The 14,026-nt window shown below is 37.1% G+C and overlaps 1 protein-coding gene across 7 annotated transcripts in view; it reads left to right on the top strand.

Moving 5' to 3' along the window:
* The first annotated feature begins 6,153 nt into the window (after window positions 1-6,153).
* LOC131678281 (metabotropic glutamate receptor 1-like) overlaps window positions 6,154-14,026 on the top strand; it is a 52,423-nt gene continuing 44,550 nt past the window's right edge. For 2 of the 7 annotated variants that reach the window (XM_058958375.1, XM_058958338.1), the window contains exon 1: window positions 6,313-6,583. The gene's annotated coding sequence lies outside the window, so the exon portion shown is untranslated. The other 5 variants (XM_058958322.1, XM_058958348.1, XM_058958329.1 and 2 more) reach the window with 5 other exon arrangements.

Genomic DNA, 14,026 nt, shown 5'->3' with positions numbered 1-14,026 from the left:
CGACCAATATTCTGGATATACAGATTTTTAGCTAAAATACAGATTTTGCAGCTAAAATACAGATTTTTAGCTAAAATACAGATTTTACAGATTACCCAGCTTATCATAATTTCGAACAACACCTAAAAAGCACCCTATGCAGTTCAGATCTTGAGCAGCCACTAATGCGCGGAACAAAAATACCTAATTTGGATATCCAGATAAAGACTAAAATCAATCTAATTGTTATACATGTGGTTGGTTATCACTGTTAATTTTCCTTTGCCAAAATATTATTTTTGGGATGCTTCTAGATAATTTTTGAATACAGATTTTCCCTAGAGAATTTTTCACCCGCGATGCAGATTTCTAGATTATACGAAAAAATGCATATTTCAATATGGCAACCCTGATTGTAGGAGAGCACACCAATCCATTTCTTTAGGGATATGAGATGCGTATTGTAAATGATCCTGAGATGTTTTGTTACAGAGAGAATGATAAAAAGTTTTCTGCTCTCACAGTTACAGCAATGCAAGTTCAATGACGACGATTTCGTACTACCTGCCAGCGACCAGCTCAGTCGTCCCGGACCTGCGTTCGGAGGTCGTGAGGGGGTCTTCCGAACTCCCTACTCAGGTGAATATTTATATAAAATATATAACGATCCGCTCCCTGAAAACACTTTTTGGTTTCTAGCATGCTATCGTATGCAACACGTCCTTGCAATATGTCGGGACACCTGGCACGTAGCGCTGACGGTTTGCGATTATACTATCAAAATACCACAAAATCCAGGCCAGGCTAAGGACGAAAATCGAGGACTTCTACATGGCTGCTGTTGACAGCGACTGCGATATGTACGTTCTAACAGAAACTTGTTTTGATAATCATATTACATCGATGCAGCTCTTCGGGGATTCTTACGCGGTTTATAGTGCGGTTCGAAGCGCTTGTAACAGCATCCATGGTCGCGGCGGCGAATTTCGGTCGGTATTTCTACCACTCTTGCATCCTGTGGATTTGGAGTGGATAATTTATCAAGCATTTAAGCTGTTTGGACAAAGATTACTGCACAGACGAAGAACTACTTTATTTAAGCTGTTTACATTCCTACAGAAAAGCGACTGGACTGCGCTATTACACAGCTCCAACTAAACTCTACACTCTTAGAAAAAAATGAAAATTACATTTGACGTAAACAACGCAGCGACGTATTTTTCTGTACGATAATAGGATTTTACATGCTATGATATGTAAAATTGAATATTGTGACTCTTTTGGTGTAAAACTCAGACTGAATGACCTAGAAAAAGCCGAACATCTCACATTTTTACATGTAATAAAATGTAAATTTATGTGAATTGGGACGCTCTTTTTATGTGCATCTGGCAAGACGTAAAGTTACACGATTTTTTTGCTGTGTATAGAGCACGCTTTTTAGGCCGATGCAAACGATAATAATCCTTGGTGATTTGAACCAACCAGGACCATTGCGACGAAATCCGAAGGGCTTCTGGGCTTTTGTTAATACAAAGAGAAAGGAAACGGGTCTTGGATGGTCCACAATGGCGATGTAGCGACTACGACGGCGGCAAAATGCCCCCTATTTGCTAGATACTTCTCGAGTGTCTTCACGACTGATGCGATATCTGCCGTGATGTTCTCGTGGATATGGTTGTATTCACCATTCCAGAACAATCGGTTCTCTCTGCAATACGGAAAACGAAATCGTCTTATACTCCAAGACAAAGTGCTATGTCGTCAGCTGTTTTGAAAAAAAGTTCGGATATTTTGGCGATCCCACTGAGGCACTTTTTCAATGCACCGCTTCAGCAGCAAAAATTTCCCGATGATTGGAAATATTCAGTTATGTTTCCAATAAACAAGAACAATGACAAAAGCAACATCGCGAACTACCGGGGAATCACTTCGCTGAGAGTCGAGTCAAAAATCTTCGAATCCTGAGAAGCTGTTTTCTGCTAGTAAACATTAAATAAGAACTTGTCAGCACGGATTCTTCCCTGGTCGATCGATTGAGACGAATTAACTGTATCGATTTTGTTAGCTATTTTCGGAAAATTTAAGACTATAAATATAAATATTCTAGAGCGAATCAGTTACAAACTTAAAACGGCAAACTAGGACTAGGCAGGTTCATATGGACAGGATCGAAAGGAAATGTGAAGCATTCTTTGCCTTCTGCTGGTAGGAGTTGGGCTATCCACCCAACTCTACCGCATTGTCGTTGATAGAACATAACTCATCATCATGATTTACCGTCGACGCCGGCCGGTTCTAAGTTTATAACTGATTCGCTCTAGAGTACCTATCCGTCTTTTAATTTCATTACTTTCGTTTCTCTTAGCTTTAATTTGCCGAAAATAGCCAACAAAATCGATACAGTAGAACCTTACGGCCATTAAAACATTTTTCAAAAAAAAAAATCGTTCATTTTACGAAAGCTGCTCGCAAATATTAGAAAGACTTTCGTCTATTTCATCAAATGATTCGTTTGGTTATTCAAACAGATTCATGATAAGCTTACGAAAGTTTGTTTTTTTTTACGAAAGACTCGAAATAAATATAAAAACGTTTCCACAGAACTACGAATAATTCGTCATATGTTTGAAAAAATCATAAATTTTACGAAAATTTTCTATATGAAACCTATTCGTAGCACATTAACGAATATATCATCTGAGTGTAGTGTAGGCATTAGGGCACAGTCACCCTATTTGAAATTTATTTGGTTAGACTCTTTTGAAGGAAAAGCTCTCTGTAAATTTAAGCAATCCGTTAAGCCTTTACGTTTTAGATCCATTAGTTTTTTGGCTCTCGTTGTATCTGGATGTATGAATTTCTTGACTTGTCGAGCGCCACTACGTTACGCCACACAATGGGGCAGATAGCTACTTTCGACGCTCAAAACATATAGCGCCCTGGGTTTGTATCCTGGAGGATTAGTATCTTAAGCAAAGTATCTTGGAGGGAAATGAGCATTATTTTGACAACTTTCGTTTTGATTTAGATAAGTAGACACTGATCTAGATCAGTTCTATCTTTTGAAAGAGGCGTTCTATCAAAAAACTTTCTTCGGCAAAGTTGTTTATTTTGATATATTCAGCATATGTGCCAAAGACACTTATACTAAAACTAATGTAGATGACGCTACATGACATTTAAAAAAATACTCAAAAAAATGAATTTTAAAATTTTTTTGATGAAAAAATCTCTGGAAGAATTTTTTTATTTCTGAATCTTGTTTCATTACATTTAAAAGGTTTATGCCGCTTCGTGGGATATTACAAATTTTGTGGAACATATTTTTTTAATATTTTTGATGAAAACACCCTTTAAATGTCATGATAACATTTATCACTCTGTGTAACTTTTTTATTGATGTATATTTTTGAAGATTTAGAAATAAAATAATTTCTTCCAGAGATTGTTTCATCAAACAAATGTTAAAGTTAACTTTTTTCGCGTATATTTTTAAATGTCATGTAGCACCATCTACACAGGTTATAGAGTATAAGTGTCTGGTATATATGCTAAAAATATCAAAACAAACAACTTTGCCGAAGAAAGTTTTTTGGTAGAACGCCTCTTTCAAAGGCTGGAACTGATCTAGATCAGTTTCTACTTATCTAGATCAAAACCAAGGTTGTCTAAATAGTGCTTGTTTCAATCCAATATACTTTGCCGAAGACACCAATCCTCCAGCATACATAACCAGCGCGCTATATGTTTTGAGCGTCGAACGTAGCATTCTGCCCCACTGTGCGCCAGTCGTTTAGTAGTTGCTCTTGTCCAATCCGAAAGTTCTAATTTTACGGCGCAGGTAGATATGCCTAGAAATGGTACTGGTCCAACAAACATGTTTGATGAACCACACCTGGGTAATTCGTCGGCCACTTCGTTACTGCCGATTCCTTGGTGGCCGGGTACCGAGTTACCAGTTGTTGTAAAGATGTGATGCACTCCCAAACCAGCTTGGACTCACATTTCGACGACTTTTATACCAACAGTGCTGCTTGACTGTCCGAGAAGATTGCGATTTTTGCGAGCCTACAGCTTCGTTTCCTACATACTTCCAAGCAGGTATCTGTATATATCTCTGCCTGGAAAACTGTAGGCGACCTTCCCATTGATATCGCTTCTTTAGTTCTTGGTCCGTAGATTCCCGAGCCAGTCAGCTCACCCATTTTAGAACCATCCGTATAGGATGATATTGTACCTTGAGGTAGTATGGGATCTCCTACATCCCATATCTGACTATGTGGACCTCATATGAGATATCGAAGTTCAGTTTAGCCTCCATTTTATCTGTTTTAGTCTGTTACTAAAATGCTTCTTCCGAGATAAATTATCTTCTTCGCGGACCCCTAGTAACTGCTACACGCCCCCCCCCCCCTAGGGGTCCGCGGACTCCAGGTTGAGAATTGCTATTCTAGATAAATCGTTCAGCTCACACCCATATGAAAGTATGAGGTGAGACCATCTGATTCAACTATGCGTCATTTCTCACCTATGCATTTACAACCAAAATGGTATAATCCGAGACACAATTGTGGCTTGTACAAGTTATGGAAATTATGAATTTATTATTATAGTAGAAATGAATTGATTTTATGTGCATGATATTTATGCAGAACACGCACATTTAAAACTTTGCCAATTTATTGAGTGCACATTTGTTTATTCACAAGGTTTCTGCGAATGGTTGAGATTAATAATAACCTAAAAAAAGTTTTTGACATGCTAATGCTAATGTAATCTAGAAATTGGTACACTAACACTTGGCTCTGCTTTTAGACCAGATGTGCATAACTCCATAATCGTCGCCCTTTTCTTCTTCTGAAATATAGGCAAATTAATTCACCTAATGGATTGTGTAGGTGGAAAGCTGTACCATCGTAGCAAGCTGCATCGGTAGGATCGACTATCCTGTGAACGTAACGCGTTTAACTAAGGATGGGCTATTTCATAAGCATCGGGTGTCGCCTTTTACCCGTTTCATTGTAAGCGTGTCCTTGCCGCTCCAATGTCGCTGGCAGCTGTGACCAGACATTTATCAACAAGTTAGTTCTGTTAATTTTAATATTTCTCTAACAATTAGAGACAATTCAAGAATGTTGAATGTGTTCTCTAAAATATGAGTATAAAGGAATGCAATGAATTTTCGAAGAAAAAAAAAATTATCATAGTTTTAACCGCTTTTATAATTTTTGTACAATAGAATCTTTCCTTGGCATATCAATAAATTTGTTTTGTTTACCTGAATGCACTTCGTGTTGTATACGCTGCAGTGATGCACTTGTTAGGCAGTAAAAAATATCCCCTAAAGACTCGTAACCCCATTCCAGTCACTTGAACACGTATAATTGTTTGTAAACAAAGAGCCTCGTAGAATATCGGCATCATCAGTCAGCTGTTTGCATGTTCGGTAAGCCGGCGGAAGATAGCACGTGCGAATGCAGAACTGCGCAGAAGTCCTCCGAAGTTATGTTCGGTTTGTTTGTCGGAAGCACATTGTGACTTCAGTTTTTGGCGGTTGTGTATCGTCGGGGATGTTTTACGTTTAAAAATACTACTATGCTGTTTATGATAGAGATGGGCATGTTGATTGCAATACTTCGGCTAGTTGGGACGGTATCCAGTTGCAAAAGCCACTGAACAAACTGTTTTATTATATGAGAATGTAAGTGTTTTCTATGACTAATATCTTCATTACCCTGATCGCACTAATCAATCTGTTACTTCGAAACGGAAATAAAACAAGTCTAAGCATTTTATGAATAAAAACAGTTTCCAATCTCTAACAAGCAATACCAATCGCAATGTCTATATTGTCGAACTCACAGATACTTCGTAAATGAACAACGTTCGAAATATGTAATTTTGTCTCCATCGGTCCGAAAAAGTTATGGGGACGCATCATACCTTATCGTTCCAGCGGGAAATCATTTCCCTAAACGTATACCTCGCCTCTGTTGAGTAAATATCACCCCTAGTGAAAATCGTGTTTCATAGACTCCCACAGGAAAAACTCGCCGTTTCTGTATGTTATCTAGTGTACTATCGGCACTTTGAACACCGCTCACTGGGAAAGCCATCAGCTCTAATCGGCAAAGAATGATGCTATGTGGTTAATCCTTTTACCGTACGGATCCACGATAGCAGTCTTCCGCGAGATTTCAACCGGAGTGGATGTTAAAAACTGGGTCGCTTCTATAGTGCATAAGTTCTGTTCTGATATGTGGCTCGTTGGTCTTTAATTGTGGATTACTTGGTGGGTTATTGGGAGCTGAATGCCGGCGGAGGTAGTAAAAATATTCATTGTATGAAAAGTGGAAATTGTGAATGAATGGTGCAGTTAAAGTGTGGTGACTGGTGACTACATGCCAACCCGCAGTTACATACCGCCAAGTAGGCAAACAACATTGCATTGGGATTAGAACTTGCTGCTGATGTTCGGGCAATGACATAGAGGCCGGGGATGCGTTCGTCCTGAGGCAATAAGACGGCGTGATTGAAACACGAAACAGACAGTAGTAGCAGCGTGGTGTGGTTTATTTTTACACCATCACTAGGGCTGACGGTGAGATTGTTGGATAGCTGTCTTTTATGTTGGTCCTTGAGAGATGAAATATAGAAATGATTTGCTGCATTCTAAGGAGATTTACGATTGTTTTGTGGTCGTTGCACAGGCTTACATGGAAAGAAGTGTCGTTGATGGATGGACCAATGGTGCGAGCTTGAGCTGTAAACACTTTAAAGTGCTGTCACATTCGGTGAAGTAGATTTTCTGGATTTGTGCTGTGAAGGTCTCGCGCGTTGTTTGTGAACTGTTAAGACTGCCACAGTAAATCGTTTTGTTCGTCGGGCTCAATACAATGCAATTTAAACATGTTGTGGGTGGTTAAATGTTTTTAGAATTGTGATGTGTATATTAATCTTTAGATAATTGAATTTTAAGGTTGTTCCAAACCTTCTAAAAAAATCTAACCCATCAATAGGAATGTTCAATTCAAGTATTTAGTCCAAAGCAGGAAATAAATATTTTGCTTGAATGTTCTGTCAAGGTAGAATTTAAAAAAAACTTACTGTAATGCTTCGAAATTAAATAGGCAGGATCAGCTACTTCATGGAAATAAAAAACACCCATTTCTTCCTATCAGGACGTTTCAAGCAAGTTTATTTCTAATTGACAGTCGTTAGGCTGTTTGATCGAATGAAACTCATCGAAACAAAGTGCTTCATGGTCACATATTTCTTTATCATGATTAACATTGTGAAAACCGAAAGTTTTCACAATTTTAGTTATAGTCTCTGGTAGAATAACAGTAGGGGAACTATTTGTAAAACCGACACTGCGAGTGAAATCATTTTTATATAATTTCAGGTTGTTAGTAGTGAATTTTTTTAGCATTTCGCAACAAATGGAACTTAGATCGACACGTCAAATGTCATAGAAATAATCAAAACATACGAAAGAACTATTAATGCTCATCTGGATGTTGCTAGATTGTAAGGTTTTAACCAAACAAAAGCTAATTTTTAGCACATAACGCTTGCATTAAAAAAGAAAAAGTACACCGATTTTTCATGCGATTCTACTGCCTCCTGTTGGTGAGGCCAGCGGTTAATCGCCAATAAATATAAGTACACGCAGAAAAAAAACAGTAAAATCAGTAGATTCAGGTTTGATTCAATCAATACTGTTGGCTGAAATTACCAATAAATTCATTTGTTGACTTTTCAATAGTTTCAACAAATATTTCGTTTGAAACAATAAAATCATGATAAGTTTAACCGAACAAACAAGTTCGATGAAACAAAAAAATCCTTAGTATTAAACAAAAGAGAGAACAACTCAAATTTAGTTGAAATCAAACTAAAATTCTGTTGGTTTTTAACAGAGGGATCAGTTAGATCTAACAAATTTTATTTCGTCCCAACCATGTTCCTATTTAAAATACAAACAGAAGTATTAGTTGAACTAAACCAAATACATGCTTTCGAGAAACGGCAATTTTAGTTTATAACAGTCATCGTTTGGCATTAAGTTCAACTAAACGCTTTGTTGTTTCAAAAAGGCCTGATTCTTTTGCGTGTAGGCTATGTACAGAAAAAAAATTGACTGCTCTCTCAGTTCGTCTACGACATCCATGACAAAAACATTGAAGACAATGCGGGTGATAGTTTGTAAGTACCGCTGGCTCCACCCGGGAACGATGAAGTCCGTTTTCGTAGCGCACTTTGTGTCGATCGGATACAGCACCTATATTCAAGATCTTGGCGCTCCTAGAGAAAAGTAGGAGGATCGAGTATCGGAAGCGTAAGCGACCACCCAAAACCAGTGACTGTTGTCGCACGTCAAAGGTGCCCTTCCTGCAAAGCGCAACGTTGTTGTAATCATGGACAACGAGACATACCTGACGCTCAACCGCAATGGCAGGGTCTGTGTATTTCACGTCCTCCTGGAAGGAGATAACCAACGCACCCCACTACTGTGCGCAGAGGAGTGAATTAATTCAAAACGTATCAAAAGCCAAAAATCTCAAATTAAGCTACCATTGTTATGTGCTGTTTAATGGTGTAGTGTGATGATTTCCGCATTGTTTGGCAGATTTTGTTGGGTTTTAAATGTTTAATTTAAAAATTTACCCACGTTACAAGAGGTATTAATCGACTGATTTTAGTTTTTTTTATTTCAATTATAGAGGTTTTAACCTTAAGGTCATTCGCCTCTTCGGGTTAAAAAAATCTCTTAAGAATAATCTCCAACCCTATACGGGGTTGAGACTTGAACTCAAGTGAGCTACGTACAAGGCAATCGATTTACCAACTACGCTATGCCTACCCCCACCGATTTTAGCTTCTTTTTGAGTTGCATTTTATCCTCAAATATTGTGAGTTTTATTCAAAAGCGATTTTTATTCAAAAATACCATTAAGGTTGTAAAAGATGGCTTGTAGAATCATACTAATTTTCTAATTCAAATAAATTACCTTAACATCTACCGAGCATCATAGGGACACATGTATTAAATATAAGAATGAAATTTTTCAAGTTCACTTAAAATTAAAAAAGTTGATTTCCGGTAGTTTCCGGTTGAATAAAATATATCATATGAAAGACCAGCTCTTCCTTGTTATAATGGTGAGATAAAACGTGCCGAATGTGGCCGATTTCGCATTTTAAACCAGTTTGAAAATATTAGGCAATTTTATCAAATAGCATATTTTTCAGTATATGGCGAACTGTTGCCATAGTTACAAGAAAGCATCTTTTTGATTTAATGGAGGAATGTTCAGAAAGGTGTGATGCAAGTGATTTTACAAAGTAGATAAAATATTTAAGGCCATTGATCCTTTTTCTGGCCTCCAGGACAAAAGATCAAAGCCATTGGAAAATGATTTCAAGTAGGAATGGGAGGCAACCAGTTATAAGAAAGAATATTTCCTTATCACGCAAAAACGTTTACAAAACATTGAAATTTGATGACCTACCTGGACCAAATCTGCACTCTGGACAATTGGTCAATATAATCAAATTTTTCCAAAGTGTCGTCAAACCTTGCTTTTTTGTAGAAGCTACTCTGATGTGACAAGACGTCCCGTATTGGGCAGGATAGTCCCGGATGTCAAGGGACTTCTAAACGTCCCGGAAATTGTTCCTAATTTACCATAAAACTGATTTGATTTGAAAAAGCTGATTTGTGTTCCAATACAATCATATTGTACAAAACACTCATCAAAGTTTTAAGACGTGCTACTTAACCTCCGAACTACGTGGGCAATGTGCAAATTGAGCCAATTCATTCGGATTGTCGCGGCCCCCTTTTCGATTTCTAATATGAGCCACGTTATGAATCCTTACGAAAAGTACCGTACAGAGAATTATCCATATAATTTTATTTATTCATAGGTATATTTATCTAAAAAGATTAATTCAACAACGAGAAAAATAAAATATTACTTCAGGGTGAATTAATTCGAACAATTTTTCTTCCAGAATTCTCTAGTCTACGTTTTATTAAGTTATAAGTGTTTTGTTAATCAAAAAACCTTCAAAATAATGTTGATCAGGTTTGGTGTATTGGATGCTCCACTGTGCAACAGTTCAGGTTTTAGTCGTAATTCCCCTATCCCCACAATGTATGATAAAAATGTTGTAGGGGGAAGTGAGCACTAGGGTGAAAATGATTTATATGAAAAAACACCCCTCATAATTTGAGCGAAATCGATTAACCCCTCCCTCAAAGAGCTTAAAGTTTGTATGGGATTTTTGGCCAAAATGTATGGGAAAACACTCGCAGCTCACAAAATCGCCACTAGAGGTCGCTGAAAACATCAGCACTCGGCCCTAGGAAAGAATTAAGCTTTTAAGGTTATGCTGAACAAATTTATCGAAGACTGCAATACAATCCAACCCACTATTAAAGACTTATTAACGATTAAGGTTCGCAAACGAAAAAAGCAGTTTTTTTCCACACCGTATGTCAGATCTTCATAAAAATCAATCAGCGTATGTAGAATGTTGTTACAGTACTGCTGATTGATTTTTATGAAGATCTGACATACGGTGTGGAAAAAACTGCTTTTTTCGTTTGCGAATTTTGCGCATTCTCTGTGCAACCTTAAAGTTGGATACTGCTGCTTAACATTCGAAAAGGGCGTACTTCGATGCATGCAGAATTGAGCACTCTAAGGTCAAATGATAATATATCTATCAAAACCAAAAAATAATCCCAAATTTCTTCCTATCGGTAGTAAGTAAAAACTCGACTCGCCCCTCTTGGCGATATTGCCTCACTTTCCCCTACTGATTGATACTACAACAGTTTTTGGTTGCAATACAGCTCCTGAACGGTAACGTGAGCTGTATTATTGGTATCATATATTCAATGCAATCAACTGCTGGTATACAGGGTGTTGATAGTAAGCAATGTTAATTCCGTCAGGATCGTCGTGTAATGCTGATAGCGAATCAAAGGCTACATTTGATTCACTTCTCTCTCGAATGGGTGTGGAATATTTTTGTTGAAAACATTGAATGCGAACGTCATATGGTAAATAATTCGGCGCGATGAGACTAAACAGTCAATGATAAGAGAAGCTCTCCCCTCAATTAATTGTGGAATATTATTATCTAGATTATATGTGTATTTTGACTCTAGGGACCATTAATAAATTATGTAATTTTTAAAGGGTGATGACAGTATGACATATGGGAAAGGAGGAGTAGTCTAGAACGTTACGTAACGATTTTTTTTATCAAGAATCAGTTACGTACTAGGAAACGGGGAATGGAGAAATTCTTTACAGAGGGAGGGAGGGGTATTTTTGCGTTACGTACTTTATGAATAATCCTCTATTAGAGAGGACACATTCATTCCAATCTCGTTCAACTTCGTTCCTATTAAAGTGTTATAATAACAAAAATAGCCTGAATATATATTATAATACTCGTGTTTGTGCGAAGTAAAAACTCGCATCGAATGCTGCAATTTCCATCTTACCATTTGAGCAAATACGTTACGCAAATAAAGATGGTGTTTTAATACAGGACTTCAAATGGGTACGATGATAATATACCCTATGTGAATTGTAGAAATGTGTTCAAAAATCTCAACGGTTCGATGGACTAACGTTCTGGTAAACTGCTTAATTTTTTGAGCACAACGGGACCAGCTAGAACAATGCCACAAACTAACCCATGTAGCCGCGTTAATGCAATCACTCAAGGGCAGGATTTTTGGGTAGAGCACAGGATCAGAATCTAGAACAGGCAAAATAGCTTTTTAGTTGCGGGTATATCCTATTCTCAAAGTAGCAACGCAACGGTTGGGAGTGCCCTCTGGTGGAAATGTAGAAAATTTTATTATTCGAACATTAGTTATCATTTCGTCACGCTTCTATGTTCGGCTGACGGCTCACCGCGATATAGGGGAGTTGTTACTAAATTCATCCCAGTTCCTATTATCATGTAGTATTCTTACTCAATAGCGTAAATCGATTGAGAAATAAAGTACAATGCACGCATATTCATTTGCATTTCTCTGCAACCCACACAGTGGGAAACTATGCATAAAAAACGCGACTTTTCTATGGAGGCGGGATGAACATTACCAAGAAGCATGTTTTTATGTAATTTTTAGTATTCATACTGACCGCAGGTTTCGCTATCATGCTCGCCTGCCTTAATTCCCTGTTTTATTTGAGTTAATTCTTAAGACTCGGAAGAAAGCTGGGCGCGGCTAATATTGCTTGTAGAAAAGATCAGAGAATCGATTAAAGGTAATTAGGAAGACCGCACGAAACTTGTTTTCCCGTATTACCCCACTTTTCTTGTAACTTAGGTGGGACTTCTAAAATTGACTGAATGCGGTAGATTAAAAATATTTCTTTCATAAAATACTTCAGGGAATCGATTGCAGATAGTAAGAATGATCGTACGAATCTTGTCAACTGGTTTTGCCCCAATTCTTTTAATAACTCAACTTTCAGTATGAAACGAGCAAACAGTTTTTAGATTTGAATACACCATTGAATTAAAAATAAAGCAAATTTACTGCTGGATAACACTCAAAAGTGCCTAAAACCTTTAATTTGAGTAATTTCAATTTAAGGACAAAACACATAGAAAAACAATAGTGAGACTTAGCACGAAAGATTTTTTAACTGTTGTTATAGAGTTTATCCAAAGTGAATCGTATTTTTCAAGTATCTGAGATGCTCAAAGGTGCACATACCCTGCCCAACACGCGAAGCGGATTCGGACTGCAAAGAGCATCAAACACTTTCAAATAAATTAATTTCAACCTCGGCGGTGTTGAAAGTGATTTTTTGTTCTTTCTTCTTTGCATGTAACCCTCTTTCGGCATTGCCATAATGAGCATAGCAAAACAAGTGAGTCGCTAGTTAACGCGATCTTTCAATTAAAAGAACCAAACTTTTGTTAAACAAATAATGTTCAAACAAATGAAAATCATGAGCAAATGAATTATTTCGGATATTCCGCGTTTAGCTTATTTAGTTGTGCTGTATGTCTTGTGAAAGTGCAAGGTCGAGTCTTAGATGTAGACCTTATTTTCGTAAAATAAGGGTTATTAGGATATTAAATCAGTTCAGTGTTTATAAACAATTTAGACACAAAAAATAATCTGAATAGTGGTCGCAGTGGGAAAGTTTCCCCTAACAAAATAACTACTTTCACCCTCCCTAAAGAAGGCGGCGATAACTATATATTTCGTTTGATTCGTTTATGCAAACCAATGTTTTTCACTTGGATCTATCCTCCAAAGTTATTTTGATTTTTTTTTCAAACGATTACTATTCGCCACCATCGCTTATTACTTATTACAAGGAGAATTCTTACCTAATTTGGATTTTATTCGAAACATGTAATTTAAGTTCATAGTTTTGACTTGATTTTAAAAGGTTTATTTTCGAAGTAACTTGCAGTTGTAATGGCGTATCCTCCCCCCTCTCCACAAATTTCACCCATTGTGGTAACTTTAGCAAATTTATGAGTTTTATTTCATTACATCTATTTGTCTGTGGCGAATCTGCTGCTCAAACTGGTGCAATTAGTTATTTTCCCCCGTCTACTGAACGGAGTTGGATGAATGACAAAAAGTTCGAAATTCGTGACAAAAAAAGTAATAGGGAAAGTGTTGCAAAAGAAACTGTTAATAAATTTTCAGTTTTTAATTCGGTTGCATGTGATGTGCACGAGAGAACGCTGAAGTATAGTTTTAGGATGCACAATTTCAAGCAAAGTTGTGAAAAACTGAACTACATATATTAAAAATAGTTAGCCAGGCAGGCTGCACTAATTGCCATTAATTTGCTTCCTTTTCAAAGTATCTGTAGTTACAGAGTTATTCATTAAAGTCGTATGAAATTAGTTACGGTGGATGCTAGAGTACCTATAGTTATATTAGTTGATTAAAGGATGTGTGGAATCAACAACACTATAAAATTGCTGTAACCATTTTCCATTAGGTATTTTCTTTTGAAATTTTGTGTGGTAT

Source organism: Topomyia yanbarensis, chromosome 1 (assembly GCF_030247195.1).
Source record: "Topomyia yanbarensis strain Yona2022 chromosome 1, ASM3024719v1, whole genome shotgun sequence".
NCBI classification, from domain to species: Eukaryota; Metazoa; Arthropoda; class Insecta; order Diptera; family Culicidae; genus Topomyia; species Topomyia yanbarensis.
This window is presented reverse-complemented; position numbering and strand designations above follow the sequence as displayed.